Below are 16555 nucleotides of genomic sequence, written 5' to 3'. Positions count from 1 at the left end.
GCTACAATCCCAGTGAAATGCCTTGCATCAAAATGTATCAGTTTGCAGAATGCTATATTTGTAGGAACAAAGGCAGAGATTTTTACACTTGGTTAGATCCTAAGTTTTTGAGTCATTGTGCTGTATCTAAGCAGCCAATATGGCATATTACAAAGAGTATATTTTAAAAACCCTCAGCTAAATTCAAAGGTACTTGACAAAAATGCATGCAAAAGCTCTCTTTTTTTTCCCTGGGCAGTTTTAGTTGGCATAATGGTTGCTTTGTATTTTTTATGAAACTGTAAATTGCTAGTTTGGATATAATCTTTTCTTTGCACTTTTTATCTTCTGTTTTCATAATATGGTTACCGCCCTGAGGATTCAGTTATGATTTTGGATCCTGTAGATACACAAATAATTAAACTGTGTCATGTGACATTAAAACCTTTAACTTTTGTCCCAAGAGAAACATTGCTAGTAGTAATTATTACAGTCATGCTACGCATTTGGAAGAAAAGCAAAAAACATGATAAAAACAACAACATTTCCAAAAAATCTCTTTAAGATTAGGATTCATACATGTTATGTAATATGTCAACTTTGGGGTTTTTTTTCCCCAACAGGAAACCTCTAATTAGTTAAAAGTCTAATGTTAGTATATGCTGAGTTGTCAGCTGAATGTACCTGAATGCTTTTCCAATAGCAGGAAAAACATAACAGTTCTTTTATAGCTTCTTTTGCAGCTATAAAAATAGACTGGACTTTGAGAAATTGGATGTCCTGAAAATCTGTTACTAAACTTGGATCTATGAGTTTAAAAGAATATGTGAATAGATGTGCCTGGACTTCATAATTTTGATGCACTGTGAAATTATGCTTCCAATTCATTTAGAGTATCATCTGAGTCATGATGTGCAGCTGATGGAAAGGAGAGCTATGTAAGAGAAACTTGACATTCTAGGCAGTCATTTTTGAGCTGCAACTGCTTTAACTGAGTGTCAATCTCTCCTGTGAAAGCAGTGTCTTTAGTGGTTCATAGGAAGTAAAAACGTGAATTTTCATTGGTACTCCCCTTTCTCTGACAAGACCTGTAGATAATCTGCTTTAGTCTGGGGCAGTCAGCAGACTGGAAGTGTCACAGCAACATGGGGTGACTTAAGATGGTGGGAAAGTGACTCAGTTATTTTTGGTCAAAGCTTACTGTGTATTAACTATCCTAAGTGCTTATAACCACTTTGAAGACTAGCTCTGGAAGCCCATTCACAACTACTGTGCCTTCTGTCAGATCTGAAGTTTGCATTAAAAAAATCCTGAACATCTGTTTTTCCACCCCTACTAAATCCGACTTAGGAGCTTTCATCAACTTGTCTTTCAAATTTGGCTGCAGTGAAAGCATTTTGTTGGTAAAGGGCTGAAAGAAGGTTAAACTAAATATGCTCTAGATTAGAGTGTAAAGAAGTATTCTATTTTTTCAGCACATTTTCTTACTTAATGTGAATGAGAAGCTATGAAGGACAGCTCCAGAGATCCTGAGGTTGGGACCTTAATGCTGTAAATTCAGTATTAGAATAAATTGACACATTGGAGGTTGGGATTATATTCAAGGCAAGAAAAATGAGAATCTGGGTAAGTGAGTATGCCCTACAGAATATCCTTTAGAATGTTTTGCTGCCCATCCACCTTTTCTTATTTTTTTAAATATTTTTAGAGAGATAAGCAAAGTATAGATCTCTGACTTTCTTACTGGGCTCTTTTTTTGCAGGGTTTTCTTCTTTCAGAACCTTTCAGGTCTTGTTTAAGAGCTTTTTTTCTTTTTTTTTTTTTTTTTTTAACTTTCTCAGGAGTTAGCACATAAACCAGTCACACTGAGTGCATTCTCCTAGAAACAATCTCTAGCTCTGTTAAAAAAAAAAAAAATCAATACTATCTTTCAGTGGCTTTCAGGAGTCCTTTCCAAATTCTTGAACTCTTCAATAAAAATCCAGCAGTGAGAATTGGCAGTATTTGTCTTCTGTTCCTGGAAATTCAGAACATAGTCCCAGAATTTCTCAGAAAAAATGGGATGATTTGCTGTGTTTCCGTTCTTTTGCAATCTGTAGTCACAACAGTATTTATGTGCAGTGACTTGAACTCTTGGGGAATATTTAGTTCTTTAACCCTTTGCTTTAATTGTACAAGTCTCAGTGACATAAATAACAAAAAAAAACCAGGTTTTTTTTTCCCTCAGTTTATGAAGATAAAAATTTGGGCATACAGAAATGTTCTGCTCGTCTTCCACATTCTGCCTTCTGTTTGTTTTCTCATGATCAAGATGCAGGTATAATTCAGTAATAATTAGTATAGCTTGGTTTTAGTGAGCTGAATTCTTATTTGAGAAAGAACTTGTAACTTGCTATAAAATGGACTACAAGCACTTGGCCACAAAGTAGGGAGAAAATGGAAATTGCTTTCTCTTATGTGTACAGAGCTGTGGATTTCAGGATTGCTAATAATCCTCTTGATCAGATAAGAGTGCAAAATAGTGCACATTATACTTGAAAAGCTTTCTGCAGTTCAAGAGTAGGAATTAAATACATAAGAGAATTAATCAGAGGCTAGCTACTGTAATTAAAGCCTCTTTCAGTGATGTCAGATTTGTGGATGTGGAGGTGATTTGCTGCCAGTACTAGAACTACAATAGCAACATTGCTCTGCCTTAGTCTGGAGGAGCAGTTAGGCAGAGGCTCTCCAGGTTTTAGTATGGCAGCTTTGATCCTTGTTTTCAATAAAATGGTGCAGTAAGTTAGAAGACACCTTTGGAGATCATCTGATCAAAGTCCATAGCATATTGTTTTCATGGAGTGCTTCATCTTAGTGAGTGTGGTTTTTTGGGAAACTTGCTTTTTTTATTTTCAGGGGTGGCTTGCTTAGATTGGGCAGTTAGAGAAGAGAGGGTTTCTCTTTTAATGAAAAGGGAGGAAAAGAACCCTTTTGGATTGAATAAATCTGTAATTTAATTAGAGAATTATCTTGCTGGATGCAATAATCCTCACCCTTGTGACATCCAGATGCCTTCTGTATGACTCAGTCATCTCTGCCACTTTGGTATTGAACAGTCTGTTATTTGGTGTTAATACAGGTATACATGCTGTATACCTGTCCATGTTTGTGTGCATAAAATGTCTTTAATCATAAAAAAATTGCATAAAAAACGTTTGTTTGCAGAATTTGTCTCCAAGTGGGCTTGGAGAGGGCTGTTGAAACCTATGTTTTGGCCCTCATTGTCTGCCTGACACTGTTTGAATATCTTCATTAGCTTGGCTGTTGACAATTGTTTATCGATTCTTTGGAGATGTTGCTTGCCAGTTGTGGTAAGAAAGACACCAGGCCAAAATGGTTCTGGTCATTCTCCTCCTCAGCTGGGCAGGGGAAAGAAAACATAGTAAAAGGCTTATGGGATGAGATAAAGGCAGGGAGAAATCACTCAACAGGTACCATCACAGGCAAAACAGACTCAACTGGGGGAAATTAGTTTAATTTATTACCAATCAAATCAGAGTAAAGTAATGAGAAATAGAGCTGAATTTTAAAAACACATTCCCCCTGCCCTGTCCTTCTTCCCAGGTTCTGCTTCACTCCCAATTTGCTCTCTCTCCTCCCCTCCATGGTGTGATGCAGCAGGATGGGGAATGGGGTTTCAGTCAGTTCATTACATGTTGCCTCTGACAATCCTTCCTCCTCAGGGGGAGGACTATTCACACTCTTCCTTTGGTCCAGTATGGGGCCCTTCCCAGGGAGACAGATCTCCATGAACTTCTCCAGTGTAGGTCCTTCCCACAAGAACGTAAGTCCCTTCCATGGGGTGCAGTCCTTATGGAACAGGATGCTTGCCTTGGGGGGTCACAGGGCATAACCTGCTCCAGTGTTAGCTCTTCTCTCCATGGGTGCACAGGTCCTGCCAGCAGCCTGCTCCAGCATGCAGCACAGTGTCACAGCCTCATTTGTGCATCTAAATGCTCTGGTACAAAGCCCTGGATGAGCTGTAGGTGGATCTCTGGCTCCACTGTGGGACTCCAGGGGCTGCAGGGACACACCTGCTTCAGCCTAGCCTGCACCATGGGCTGCAGGGAAACCTCAGCTCCAGTTCCCAGAGCACCTCCTCCCCCTCCTTCTTCACTGACCCTGGTTTCTGCAGAGCTCTTTCTCTCACATATTCCCACTGTTTTCTTCATCTACAATTTGTCATAGTTTAGGAAGGGTACTCCTTGATTTTAGTCCTCCCACTGAGACTCTCCAAATCACACTGTTGCTGGGTCACTCCCCCCCCAGCCCTGCCACTGGGGGTGGCCAGAAAGGAGAATTGGAGGCACAAAAGGCAAAGATAACAGATTAAGATGACAACAGTTTACTGGGAACAGCCATGAGATAAGAAAAGGAACAATAACAGCAACAATATTGACAATGAAAGTGTTTCTTGGAGAGTGATGTCACATGCAGAACACTCAGGGAACCTGACCAGTGCCAGTCTTGCTCATCAGGAAGGAACCCCTTCTCCTCAGAATCCCCTTTTTTCCACCTTGGGCAATGAGGTGAGGTAGTATTGAATAACCTTCCTGTCCTAGCAATGCCACCTCCCAGCTACTGCAAACATTAACTCTGTCTTGGTCAGAACCAGGACACAATTGTACAGATTTTTTTTTTTTCCTCACAGAAGCCACCCCTGTCCCTCCCTCCACTCCCAAAGCCTTCTCTTGCAAACTCAATACATGATTTTCAAGATTCAAAACAAATGGTGGCTTAATTTACTCTTATTAGGCTTAAACTTACAAGGATTCTGCTTGCATAAAATTATTCCTGGAGTTTGGGGTTTTGATACTAAGAGGACAATATGGAAAGACCAGAGTGCACAAGCAGGCTTTCAAAGTCCTTGGGCATAGCTGAGTGAAAAAAACACCAGATGCATTATTACGTTGCATCATTCTTCTACATATTGCATAAAGAAAAGCTGAAATGTTGCTACTGCCAATGCAGAAAGTCATCAGATTTGTGAAATATGGTGTCAGTCAACAGATCTTTTATTGACGATACTCTTGTTTTAACAGTTTATATGTATGTGGTGTAGAGGGTTGACGGACTGGAGCAGACAAAGTACAAAGCAGCGCAAACATTAGTGAATGTTTTTACAAGACATGTTGCCTCCAATATGAAGTTATGAAATCTGTCTCCCTGAACGCAAACTGCAAATGTTTTTTACAGATAGAGTTGATGCTGCTTGTTAGTTTTCATTGAAGACCAACTAAAGCTAGATTTCTAGCTTTTATTTTTCTTGGAAAGAAAGCTGTTTAAAAACTTGTCCCGAAACCAGTTGTTTTCATTAACATTGAAATAGTAGTGTGGTGCTTACCTCCTAAAGAGGAGTGGAAGTGTCCTTGCCACCATTATGGTATATCATCAGAATACTTTACATGAAGCAAAATAACATCAAAGAAATTTGTGTCTTGCACTAAGCTTATATACAATTGATCATGCTTTCCCTTCTGACAAGACATAGTCATCAATTTTTTTTTTTTTTTTTTTTTTTTTTTTTTTTTTTTTTTTTTTTTTTTTTTTTTTGGTTTTTGATGTACCAGTTTACCTTTCTACATTTCCAGTCACAAATATGTATCTTACTGTTTGCACTTTTGCTTTTGTATTCTGATTTGCAGAAGTTGGTTGGCAAAACATGAAGTCTTTTTTTGAAGGTGAATGCAAGCAAGAAATTTCAAATGGCTCAGTCCACATTTTCCAATTATATGAATTTTTTCAACCCATCTAGAAAAAAGACTCAAAACACTCTAGTGGTCAATCATTCCATTTGATACTTGCATTACTACTACCATTGGTCAGGAAACAATATAGATGTTGCAAATCAAGTGAGGAAATAAAGCAAAGGAGTTTAATTTTGCATCTTCCTGTTAATGATTTCATGCTTAAACACTAGACTGACCCTGTCATTGAATGCAAGCAGTCTTTTGATTTAGCTCTGGTTTTCATTCATGTTTAAGCCTCCGATTTGCTACTTTTATACTTGAGAGAAAGTTGACGGGCAGTCTTAGGAATGCATATGAATACCTGAAATGTTGTAAAGAGAATGGAGCCAGGCTTCTTTCCCTGGTGCCCAGAGCCAGTGAACATGATCAGAAACACAGGAAACCTCCCTAGGTATTGGGCAATGCTCTTTTACTGTGAGAGTGACTGAGCACTGGCAGAGGTTGTCTGGAAGAGGTGGTGAAATCTCCATCCTTGGAGATTGTCCAAAGCCATCCAGACATGATCTCAGGTAACTGGCTGTAGGTGGCCCTGCCTGAGCAGGGAATTGGACCAGGTGACATCCAGAGGTCTCTTCCAACCCCAATCATTCAGTGATAGTGTGAAAATTAAAAGCAGTGGGTCTCTTTAGATTCTGACTTCTATGCAACTTTTAAGACGATACTTCCAGACTGAAAACATACCCACATTGATAAGAACAGACTATTTTCTGCTGTTCTCTCACAAAACTTAATGAGAACATTCTGAAGCAATGGTAACAATCAGTTTAGCAGACTATAGCACCAAACAAAATCCTGCATATTTTTTCATGAGTTGGATCTTTTCCAAATGAGTAAATATTTAACAAGCTGTTTACCAACTGGTTATTTTGGAGAAGTACCAGTATGAGTTTTTTCATGTTAACAACAGCTCTAATTTAACAGAAGAGAGTTGATATACCAGTCCTAACACAGCTTCACACTTTAAATGCCTGCATAAATATAAAATATAGAAACCTGAAATACAAAAGGAATGGAAGTTTTTTTTTTTTAAGCTGCATTGGTTATAGCCAACTGGAATTACATTAGTGATAGTCTGGGGGGATGTGCTTTTAATGAACCTTTCTCATACAGATGTTCTGTGTTCTACATATGAGTAAACAGTAACCAGTGGAGAAGATTATTTTGTTTTTTAAGTGGAAGATAATATAGCTGTGTACTTGGAGTTGTCACTTTTCAAGAAAGCACTGTGGCTCGGATAGTTCTTTGTGTTGTTGTCCATGCCAGTTGGCTCAGAGAGATCTTTTCGATCCTTGGAAAAGACCAGTGATATAATGTTGTTGCCTTATATTTAAGTATTTCCAAGAAATATATCTAGATACAGACCTTGTGTAAAGTTATGCCCAGTACATTTTCTTGCCTTACATAGTCTAAAGAGAATCTGTTTGATCAAAGGAAGGACAACATTTCATAAGCACTTATTTATATATATTTTTTAAAGTTAAAAAAGAAGGGAAGAAAACACTCCCCCAAACTACCACCCCAAATCCTGTGATTCTGCATGAAGCTGTTTGTGTGATCAAATCTGAGAAGAAAATTTTCCTGTTTCTAGAAAGAAACTGTGGATACAGTTTCCAGACTTTATTGTTCATGTGATGCCTCATGGCAGAGACTTCCTTGTTTCTACACTTGCAGACTTTCTACTCCAAACTGAAGCTGCGGATTCAAAGAAGAGTGGAGAGCCAGAACTCACTGTGCCCTTGGTGTGGTGAAGGTGCCATTTACTCTGTAAAGCTAGGGATAAATATATCAGGTCAACCTAGTACTAGCTATGACTGAAAACAGTCTTTACCTTCTCTTTTTGCATCTTCTAAGAACTTTCTTTTCCATTCCTAATATAGTGTAATCTGAAGTTGTTTTATTAAAAAGTTATTCCTAGGTTCCCACAAAACCCTGCTGCTTTTCAAGGTGATCTTTCATTTCTAGTCTTGTAGGTATGGTCCCTTTGTGGAGAGGTGGAATGGAAAGTGCTGCACAGAGCAAGGACTTGTATGGCTGACTTTGCTTTTTCAGGATGGAATTTTACCAAATTGATCAGCTTTCAGGAATTCTTCATGAACAAGGGGCCAGATTATTGGTATTAATGGCCTTTTATGCTAGATAGTATTGATATTTTAATCCGAGGCATTAAGATACAGTGTTTTTATTTCTGGTTTTGAAAGAATAGTGAGCAATCAAAGGTAGAACACAAATGCCCAGCAAAGCTCTCAGGCTTTACTGCTATTTTAAGATAGCTTTGGCCTGCATGCTGGTACGACCAGTGTGCATATTTGAAATTCTAGCCTCTACAATGAAAAGACAAGCCCTCGGAAACAGCCAGTGGCTTTGGAGCATGCTGGTCCTTTGCAAGCTGAATGTTAAACAATTACTTAAGACTCTGCTACACACTGGCTGTAGCTCTTGATGTCTTACACATTGGCTCCATTTTTTGACATAATTTTGGCAAGTGGGGGAGCCTGGCAATCCTTCATGCTAGAGGCCTTAGCTCTAATAAAGTGCTTTAGTTATTAGCACAAGTAAATAGTTGTCCATTTGTACTTCATTAATGCATATTAGTCATACAGTAAATACTGTCATGCTGGCATGTTCCCCAGAATAGTGAATACTTCTGTACAGTTCAGGAGGGGGTTTCTGACAAAGTGGTGTTGGCACCTTTCTTGAAGAAGTTCTTGAAGCTATTAGTGTAGGAGAGTGGCAGGCCATTTTTTCAGCTCACATGAGATTTGTAGAATCGATATTTCAGTGGAGGCAAAGAGGTATTTTTGATTAATTTTATGCTGTTGCAGTAGGTTCTTCTCAGGTATTCAGCTGACTTTTCTAAAGCCTTCAGCTATATTGACGCAGGTTGCTTTGGACTGTGGGGAGTACAAATGAAGTGCCTCCTCTCCTAATGAAAATAGATGTTCCAGAAATCCCATGTGATTGTCCAGTTTGTTAAAATTTTAACTATGTATTTGAAGAAACCTAGTATGTGCAACTAGATGAAATCAGAAGGCAGCACGATGACCCATGATCTGTGTAAGTGTTCTGGTTTCTGGAGAGAAAAGACCCTTAGTACAAATGGTATAAAATTGCAAAGGAATATGACTTTTTATTTGGAACAACCAGTGTAGATTTACGAGCTGCCTTTTTTTTATTTTTTAATTCTTTTGAGTTCCTGGCAGTGACTTCCATAAGGAGTTGCTCCATACTCTTGCCAACTTGTCAGGGCAGACCAGCTTCTGGTTCTTCATCCTCACCTGTTTTTTTGTGTTCTTTGTGTTCTGCACTCACTAGGAAAATCCTCTGATTAGTTACTTACTCCTTTGAAGATAACAGAGAGTAGCCTTGCTAGCATAATGTTGGTCAGCATCCTTAGCATCTTCTGGTGAATCCTGTCTACTCCTGGTTAGCTTGTCTGATCCTTAACTTTCCTTTGCTGTCAGTAATGGTTCAGTCCTCCAGATGCTGGCACTGTGCTCGAAGAACTGGAGGCAAAAAAATCATTGATCTTTTGTGTTCTTAGCTGCTGAATCCTGTGCACAACTGAGAACTAGCTAAACTAATAGTAATCATCCTTTTGATCATCCTTTTGTCCTTACTTGCCTATATAACAACTCCTTGCTTTTTCTTGGTATCCTTTGTTTGTTCCAGCTTTTCTGCATGTGCACAGTCTCCATGTTCTTTCTGTGTAACCTCTTCCTGCTTTAATCGTCGTTGTGTTTCAGTATTTTAGCTGAGGCAGGAGATGCCTGTCCATTCAGCTGGCTTTCTGCCATTCCCCTGTGACCTTCTGCACGCCACAACGGGCCTTTCTTGAGGTTTGAGTAGGCTGTCTTGCGAGATCATATTGTTGTCCTGGGTACCTTGGTTCTTTAGAGAAGTGTGCCATGGGAACCTTGCACACAGATCCTTGAACAGGCCAAAAATCTGTTTTCCCACAGTCCAAGACTGTAATTCTGCTGGTAGTCTTGCTCTCTTTGCTTACTCATTACTGTCATCTCTGCGTCATCTCTGCTGCCATCAACCTCTTCTTCCCCAAATGGCTCTTTGTCTATCAGTTGGCTTTGCTAGTTTGTTGGTCAAGCAGGAAAATGCTTCCCCAGTTGCCTCACTGATCACTTGTGAAGTTATCTTCAACCCACTCCAGAAATCTTTGTAGAGTCCAGTGCTGGCTGCAGCTGGAACAGCACTGTTTGCTTGTGAGTAGGTCAGAAATGTGATTTTTCTGGTTGGTGTCAAGTTTCTCCCCGTCCCATGCACCTGGCTGCAAGAATGGACTCATTTGATTTGAGCAAGACAGGTATTCTGAACATGACTCTTCTTAAAGATGGTGAGTGCTTCTTTTGGGAAGAAGTATTGAGGTGGAAAAGGAGGGACTTGGCAGTGTGACAGAAGCAAAGGAGAACCTAGAGCTAGCCAATTTTCCAGGTGTTTCCTGTCCCAGCACTGTCCCTTGTGGCTTCCCAGCCAGGCTGTTGGTACTCAGTCTCCTGTCGTGGCGCTCTCCTGGCTTCCCTGATGTTTACTCTCTCTCACAAGGCTTACATCCAAGTGGACTGTCTGCTGTGCTGCCTTCTCCAAGGACCTACTGCCAGCCATATCTCCCCAGGTCTGTCCTTGGAGTGGTGTAGGGAAGCTCCCCCTTGCTGAGTGGCTTATGAGCATTCACCCTCAGATCTGACTGATGCTGCTGTCCTTTGGTCATGACTGCCTCTGGCTCCGAGTCGTTTGGTGGGGAAGCACTTGGAGAGTCCTGGCCAGATGTTCCCCTTTCCTCTGCACTGTGGGCCCATTGCAGAAGAGATGCCAACTGCATGCCTGGAGAGCATGGAGGCGGTGAGGGTCAGGGAGCAAGGGCTGACAAAAGCCTTCCAATGCATGAACTGTTTTATTGATTGTAAAGGGTTCGTGCCTAGACTGGCAAGGCTACATCTCCCTTTCCTGTCTCTGGGTTTTCTACCTCTTCATCTCTGGCAGAGACCTGACCTCACAGGTTTTCCTTGAGTGGTTGTGTTCAGGCTGAGGGAGAGTAGTGCCTGGAGGAGCTTGGAAGAAGATGTTTTAGTGCTCCTGGAAGGAGATCACGGGCTCTTTCAGGAAGACATCTTGGCAATGATGATGTCTGGAAACAGTTACCTGTATTTATGGCTAGTCCACTTCCCATGGGCAATCTTTCCTCATCACCCTCTGTGGGGCTCTGGGTCTCCTTTCACCTGGTTGAGTGAAGCCCTTTTATCCTGTGCAGGGACAGCTGGGCTCCAGGACGGTTTGGATGGGTGGTGATGAAGGATCTCTGAAGCCAGGTCTTTAGAACATGTGGTTTATTATAAAGGGTGAAGGGCCCTGCTTGGAGTTGCCAGCCGCAACTCGTGGCAGGTCCAGGGAGAGCGGGGGGAGAGAGAGAGAGGGAGAGAGAGAGTCCCAGGTGAGCGTCCCACGAGGAAGGTCCAAGAGGGCGTCCGGTCCCTTGGCCACACCTCATCAGGGGGCTTCAAGGTGGGCTGGGACAGGACTTGGGCCAATGGGGCTACAGCTACCTGATACTTCAGGGGAGGGTTACAGGTATGGGATGAACCACACACTGGGGGGTGAGACAGAGCATTCCATTTGACCTTTGGATCTATCTGTAGGTAAAGGGCATTGTTTAATCAGAAGGGGGGATTGCTTTCAGCTTGGCTGTATTATTGTTTTCAAGTTGCTCAGTAATTAAGGTTTGGTATTTCAAATCTTGTTCTCATCTCAATATCTGTATTTTCTGACTCTTTTGGCAGGCCATCATATTTATAGGACTTTCCTTTTTCATCTTCCCCAACAATCCTGCACAGTCTTTCTGTGTGCTTGTACCCTGTTCCCCCTCTGCATATCCTGCTTCTTCCAGAGCTCTTTCTTGGGCTTATTCTTCATGGCCACAACACCATGACCTCTTGGAAAGATTTCTGCAGAAGGTAACTCCAGGATCATATATAACACACATGTTACGTACATAAATAATCCATTTATTAAAGCAACTTAACATGTTTACTCACCCACACATGCCCTCTCAAGTTAGGTGAATTTTTTTTTTCCTTTTCAAATTCAGGACAGACCCAAGGAGTTTTTCTATCCAAATATAAATAACAATATTTGAGGTAGTCATCTAAGTGTTTTATAGCTAGAAGCATTTGTAAAACCTGTTTCCTAAGGTAAAAAGGTTTCAGAGGGCCTGTTTCTCTACTTCTTACCATATAGAAGTATATAAGGTAGTGGGTTGCAAATTGGATGGAAAAAAATTCCTTCCTATGTATTTGCTGGAGAGATTTCTGCATGAAATACATTATTTTTTGCCATGATGTGAGCAGAAGGGTTAACTGAAGTGTGCTAAAGATATTCTGAAAAAGGCATCTCTTGCAATCTTGTTTTTTCTGGAGTCCTTTGTGTCCTTGGAATTATGACAAGCTGGCTGTTGAACATGAACTGTCTGTATGGTTAAGTCACAAACCATAACTGCTATGCTGGATGAGAGCTAGTTGGAAAAATAGTTTTCTGACAGTGTATCTTGAGTATGACTTGCCCTGAAGATTAAAATAAACCCAAACCCACAAGACCAGAAACTTCTCATCCGTAGCATCATCTGAAACAGGGATATTGACACAATAACATGTATTATTATGATTTAAGGTTGCACACATGCTGTCAGTATTGTGGTGTGATAATGAGCTTCTAGGTAACCTGTCACAATTATTTTTTTTTGGTTTAGCTAAATAAGTAGTCTTCTGTTCATCTGTATCCAGAAGGTGGCCCATTCCTCTCTCCCACAGCTTGATTCTGAAGCCTAGTTCAAAGTTTTTCCTCTTCTCCTCCTTATGCTATGATTCCTTTTTATTTTTAATCTCTGATTTGACTTTAATCTCAGCAGGAATGTTTTCCACTACCTTTTATTTCATAGACCTGCATTTTTGGGTTAGAAAGAATAACTCAAAACTAGAGGAAGCAGTACAATGAATACTGTTTGTACTGTAAAAGGTACCACCCTGAATTAATCACTGTTCAGCTGAAGTGCGGTAGCTGCTCATGTGCAGGCTGCCAGCCCCTTCAACTGCAAGGTAAACAAGTTGCTTCCCCTCCCTATTCTTCAGCAGTGGTTTCACAGAAGAGAATGAAAAGCCACTTCAGTACCAATTGAACAGCAGCTCATCCGATTGCATCCCATCTTTTCTTGGAGCGAACAGTAGAAATCCATTTGCAGAGTTGTTCTTGTGGTTGATAGCGGTAGTGTTTCAGTGTTGCTAAAGCCAGCATGATCAAACATTGCACATGTGGATTTATTACAACTGTGGGGTTTCTTGAACTTTTCTTCTGGCTGACCAGGTTTGCAATCTCTGTTCAAATCTCCTTGTTTGGAGACCCTTTACCTGGGCAGGTCTTGTTTTGAGGTGGTTTCCTTGTTTTGTTTCATGTGCTGCCTTGGCAATGTTTGGCACACCAGACCTTCCTCCAGTAGCATACTGGTAGTTATGAAACCCTTTTGATCTGTTCAGGCTTTAATGTAGCCTCAGAGACTTTGTGTGGAATTAAAGCAGCTGCTGCTAACCATGTAGGAGTGCTTCAGTGTATGTGCTGATGTTCTGTGGATAACTTCCTTGGATGTGTCCAGTAGGTGTTAAAAGAAGAGGCGAGGAACTGTATAAAATAAGTGGTCACTTGACATACTTACAGTGTGAACAACTTTAAAACAGAACAAAACAAAAAGAAAACCTTCCAAGCATGAAGGGGTGATTGACGCGCTTGCTTTTAGTGTGCCAGCTTCTGCAAAAACTGAGGATTTATACTTCATATAGTGTTTTCCGGGACAGTGTGCAATTTTACATGTAATTTGTTACTATTTAAATGCAAATTGATGATATTTTGTAAATTTTCTTCCTTCAGAGAATGTTAAGTAAATAAATAAAGATTTTCTGATAAAGCCATCTTCTTAATGCAGGATAACTGGTAGAGGTACTTGCAATTAACTCCCTTTCCTCAAGGAAAGGAAAACATGGCAGCCACTACCTTGAGATGGATAGATACAAGTATATTTTTATTGATACTGGAACAAGTGTAACAATAAAGCATATTTCATATGGTACCTAGGGTTTTGAAATCTAGGAGATAGGTAAACTAGGCAGAGCACTGAGAGAAGTTCTCAGGCTAAAAACTACCTTTGAGATACTTGGATTTTACTATAGTCAAACCTAGATACTTCTTTTTCTAAGGACAATGAAGATGAAGAAAATCAGAATCATTTAGGTTGGAAAAGACCTCTAAGATCATTGAGTCCAGCCTTTGACAGATAACTGCCCTGTCAACTAGACTATGACATTAAGCTCCATGTCCAGTCATGAGCACCTCCAGGTGTGGTGACTCCACCACCTTCTTGGGCACTTTGTCGCAATGTTTAACAGCCCTTTTCATGAAGAAATTCCTCTTGATGTCCAGCCTCAACCTTCTGTGGTGCAGCTTGAGGCTGTGTCCTCCCATCCCATCGCTGGTTGCCTGGGAGAAGAGGCTGACCCCCACCTGGCTACAGCCCCCTTTCAGGCAATTGCAGAGAGCAATAAGTTCCCCCCCGAACCTTCTTTTCTGCAGGCTAGACACCCCCAGCTTCCTCAGCCACTTGTCATAGGACTCATTGTCTAGACCCTTCACCAGTGTCTTTGCCCTTCTCTGGACTTGCTTCAGCACCGCAATGTCTTTCTTGTGGTGAGGAGCCCAGAACTAGATACAGAGACTCAAAGTGTGGCTGAGTATAGGGTGATAGTCACTGCCTGGCACTGCTGGCCTATTTTTGATACAAGCCAGGATGTCATCAGCTTTCTTGGCCACCTGGGCACGTGCTGGCTCATGTTCAGCTGTTGTTGACCAGCGCCCCCAGGTTCTTTTCACTGAGCAACTTTTCCAGCCACTCCAGCAACTCCACCCAGCCTGAAGTATTGTATGGGGTTATTGTGACCCAAGTCCAGGAGCTGGCACTTGGACTTGTTGAACCTCATATAATTGTCCCTTTGATCCAGATCCCTTTGCAGAGCCTTCCTGCCCTCCAACAGATCAGCTCTCCCACCTAACTTAGTGTTGCCCATGAACTTTCTGAGGGTACACTTGATACCCTCATCCAGATCATCAGTAAAGATACTGAAGAAGATTGGGCCCTATATTGAGCCCTGTAAGTTTCTTTCATTTTGAGAAATTTGAGTAAGGTAGTGATGCCCTAGAATAGTCAGGGTGGCTCCTGTTGTTAGTCTTATCTTAATTTTTGTTTTCTTTCCAGCTGTTATGAATTGACAATTTCTATGTAGGTATTTCTGTAATGCAGGCTGCAGCATCATTTGTATTAGAAATTTTGTCCAACCTTTGTGTGCTAACACTCGGGAGTGGCAACTTAATGAAGTCTGATAGAACATCACTGTGAGGATTTTTTTTTTTCAGGAAGACTATTTTGAACATCACAGTGAAAGGTGCAGTTAGGTATGTGGCTTTCTTAGAGCTGCACAGGTTAAATGAGATTCATACATGATTAAGGAAAGAAACACTGATATTCAGGCATGTTGTTCTGTTGGTAATGATGAGGGTTTTTTGATTTTTTTTTCCTATTCTGAAGGCTTGTGAAGTAACCCGTTACTGCTAAATATGCAGTACAAAACAACTATTTTAAGTACCCCTATATTGCAGACTGTTTCTTGGACTCCAACATTTTTTTTTTTTTTTTTTGCTTAAACTACATTACTGATTTGCTCAGACTGTAATCCTGATATTTGGTTAGGGGAGAACACAGCAGTCTGTTCCAATACAAGATTTGATGCTAGGTTATTAATCATGAATAATTACTGTGCCTTAGACTGATAGACTGTGATTTCTGTGGGGTTTAAGTAGGGTATAGAGCAGTCAACTGAAGTGTATAAAAATTTGCCCCATATCTGAGATTCTGAAATGTCTTTTTTGTTTGTTTGTTTTTGGTAAGCGTTGCTTACCAAGAGATGTGTAAAGAGTTAATTCTGTATCGAATTGGGAGCAAGTCACCGGAACTACAAATGCCCTTGTCTGAAGTGAGCAGTGAGTTCTGGGGCAGATGGCACCATGTAAAAGGAGAATGGATCTTTATCTGAGCAGATGGGGGTGTGTGGTCCAGGTAATTAGGATCATATGTTTGATCAGCTGGGACAGGCACTTGTAGACCTAGTTAACTATGTATCTAGCACCAAGGATCACTGTTGGGAAGGAGGGGAAGGGGTACCAAGCACACCCTAAATTTCAGCAATTGAACAAATTGCCTAGAAACTAGACTGATGAGGTCCGTGTTGCTAATAGTTGAAGCAAGGAAGGATAGCAAAGTAGTCTTGTATGAATTTGTTCAACATGACATTTGAAATTGGTCAGATTATCAGTTTGAAGACCTGAAGAGCAATTTCATTAGCAGGTGAGAGTTTGCTCACTGACACCCAGTAAATTTTAATGGTCCATGTGAGCACAGTGGCTCCTTCATTTCTGTCGAGGGCTATGAAGAGCCATGCTTACTTGTTGGCCCATTCAGATTCTCAGTTTGAACCTGAACCATCACAGACAAAAGGGGGATATAGCACTATTGCTGTAAGAGAGCAGACCCACATTCAGATGGTATCAATTCCTTTGTGTTTCATGCTACTTGCATTCCTTTGTTGAGTTTCATCTGTCTTGATGTCTTGGACTTCCTTGCTATGAGCTTACATACTCTTAAATGTAATTTAGGTTATCTGGCTGTGGTTGACACTTCCCAAAGC

At 40.8% G+C, this 16555-nt stretch overlaps 1 protein-coding gene across 5 annotated transcripts in view; it reads left to right on the top strand.

The window, feature by feature from the left end:
* GRB10 (growth factor receptor bound protein 10) overlaps window positions 1-16555 on the top strand; it is a 146322-nt gene that overhangs the window by 37146 nt on the left and 92621 nt on the right. The window lies entirely within an intron of this gene.

This window comes from Vidua chalybeata, chromosome 1 (assembly GCF_026979565.1).
Source record: "Vidua chalybeata isolate OUT-0048 chromosome 1, bVidCha1 merged haplotype, whole genome shotgun sequence".
NCBI classification, from domain to species: domain Eukaryota; kingdom Metazoa; phylum Chordata; class Aves; order Passeriformes; family Viduidae; genus Vidua; species Vidua chalybeata.
Note: the sequence above shows the minus strand (reverse complement) of the source record. Positions and strands in the feature narration are given on the sequence as shown.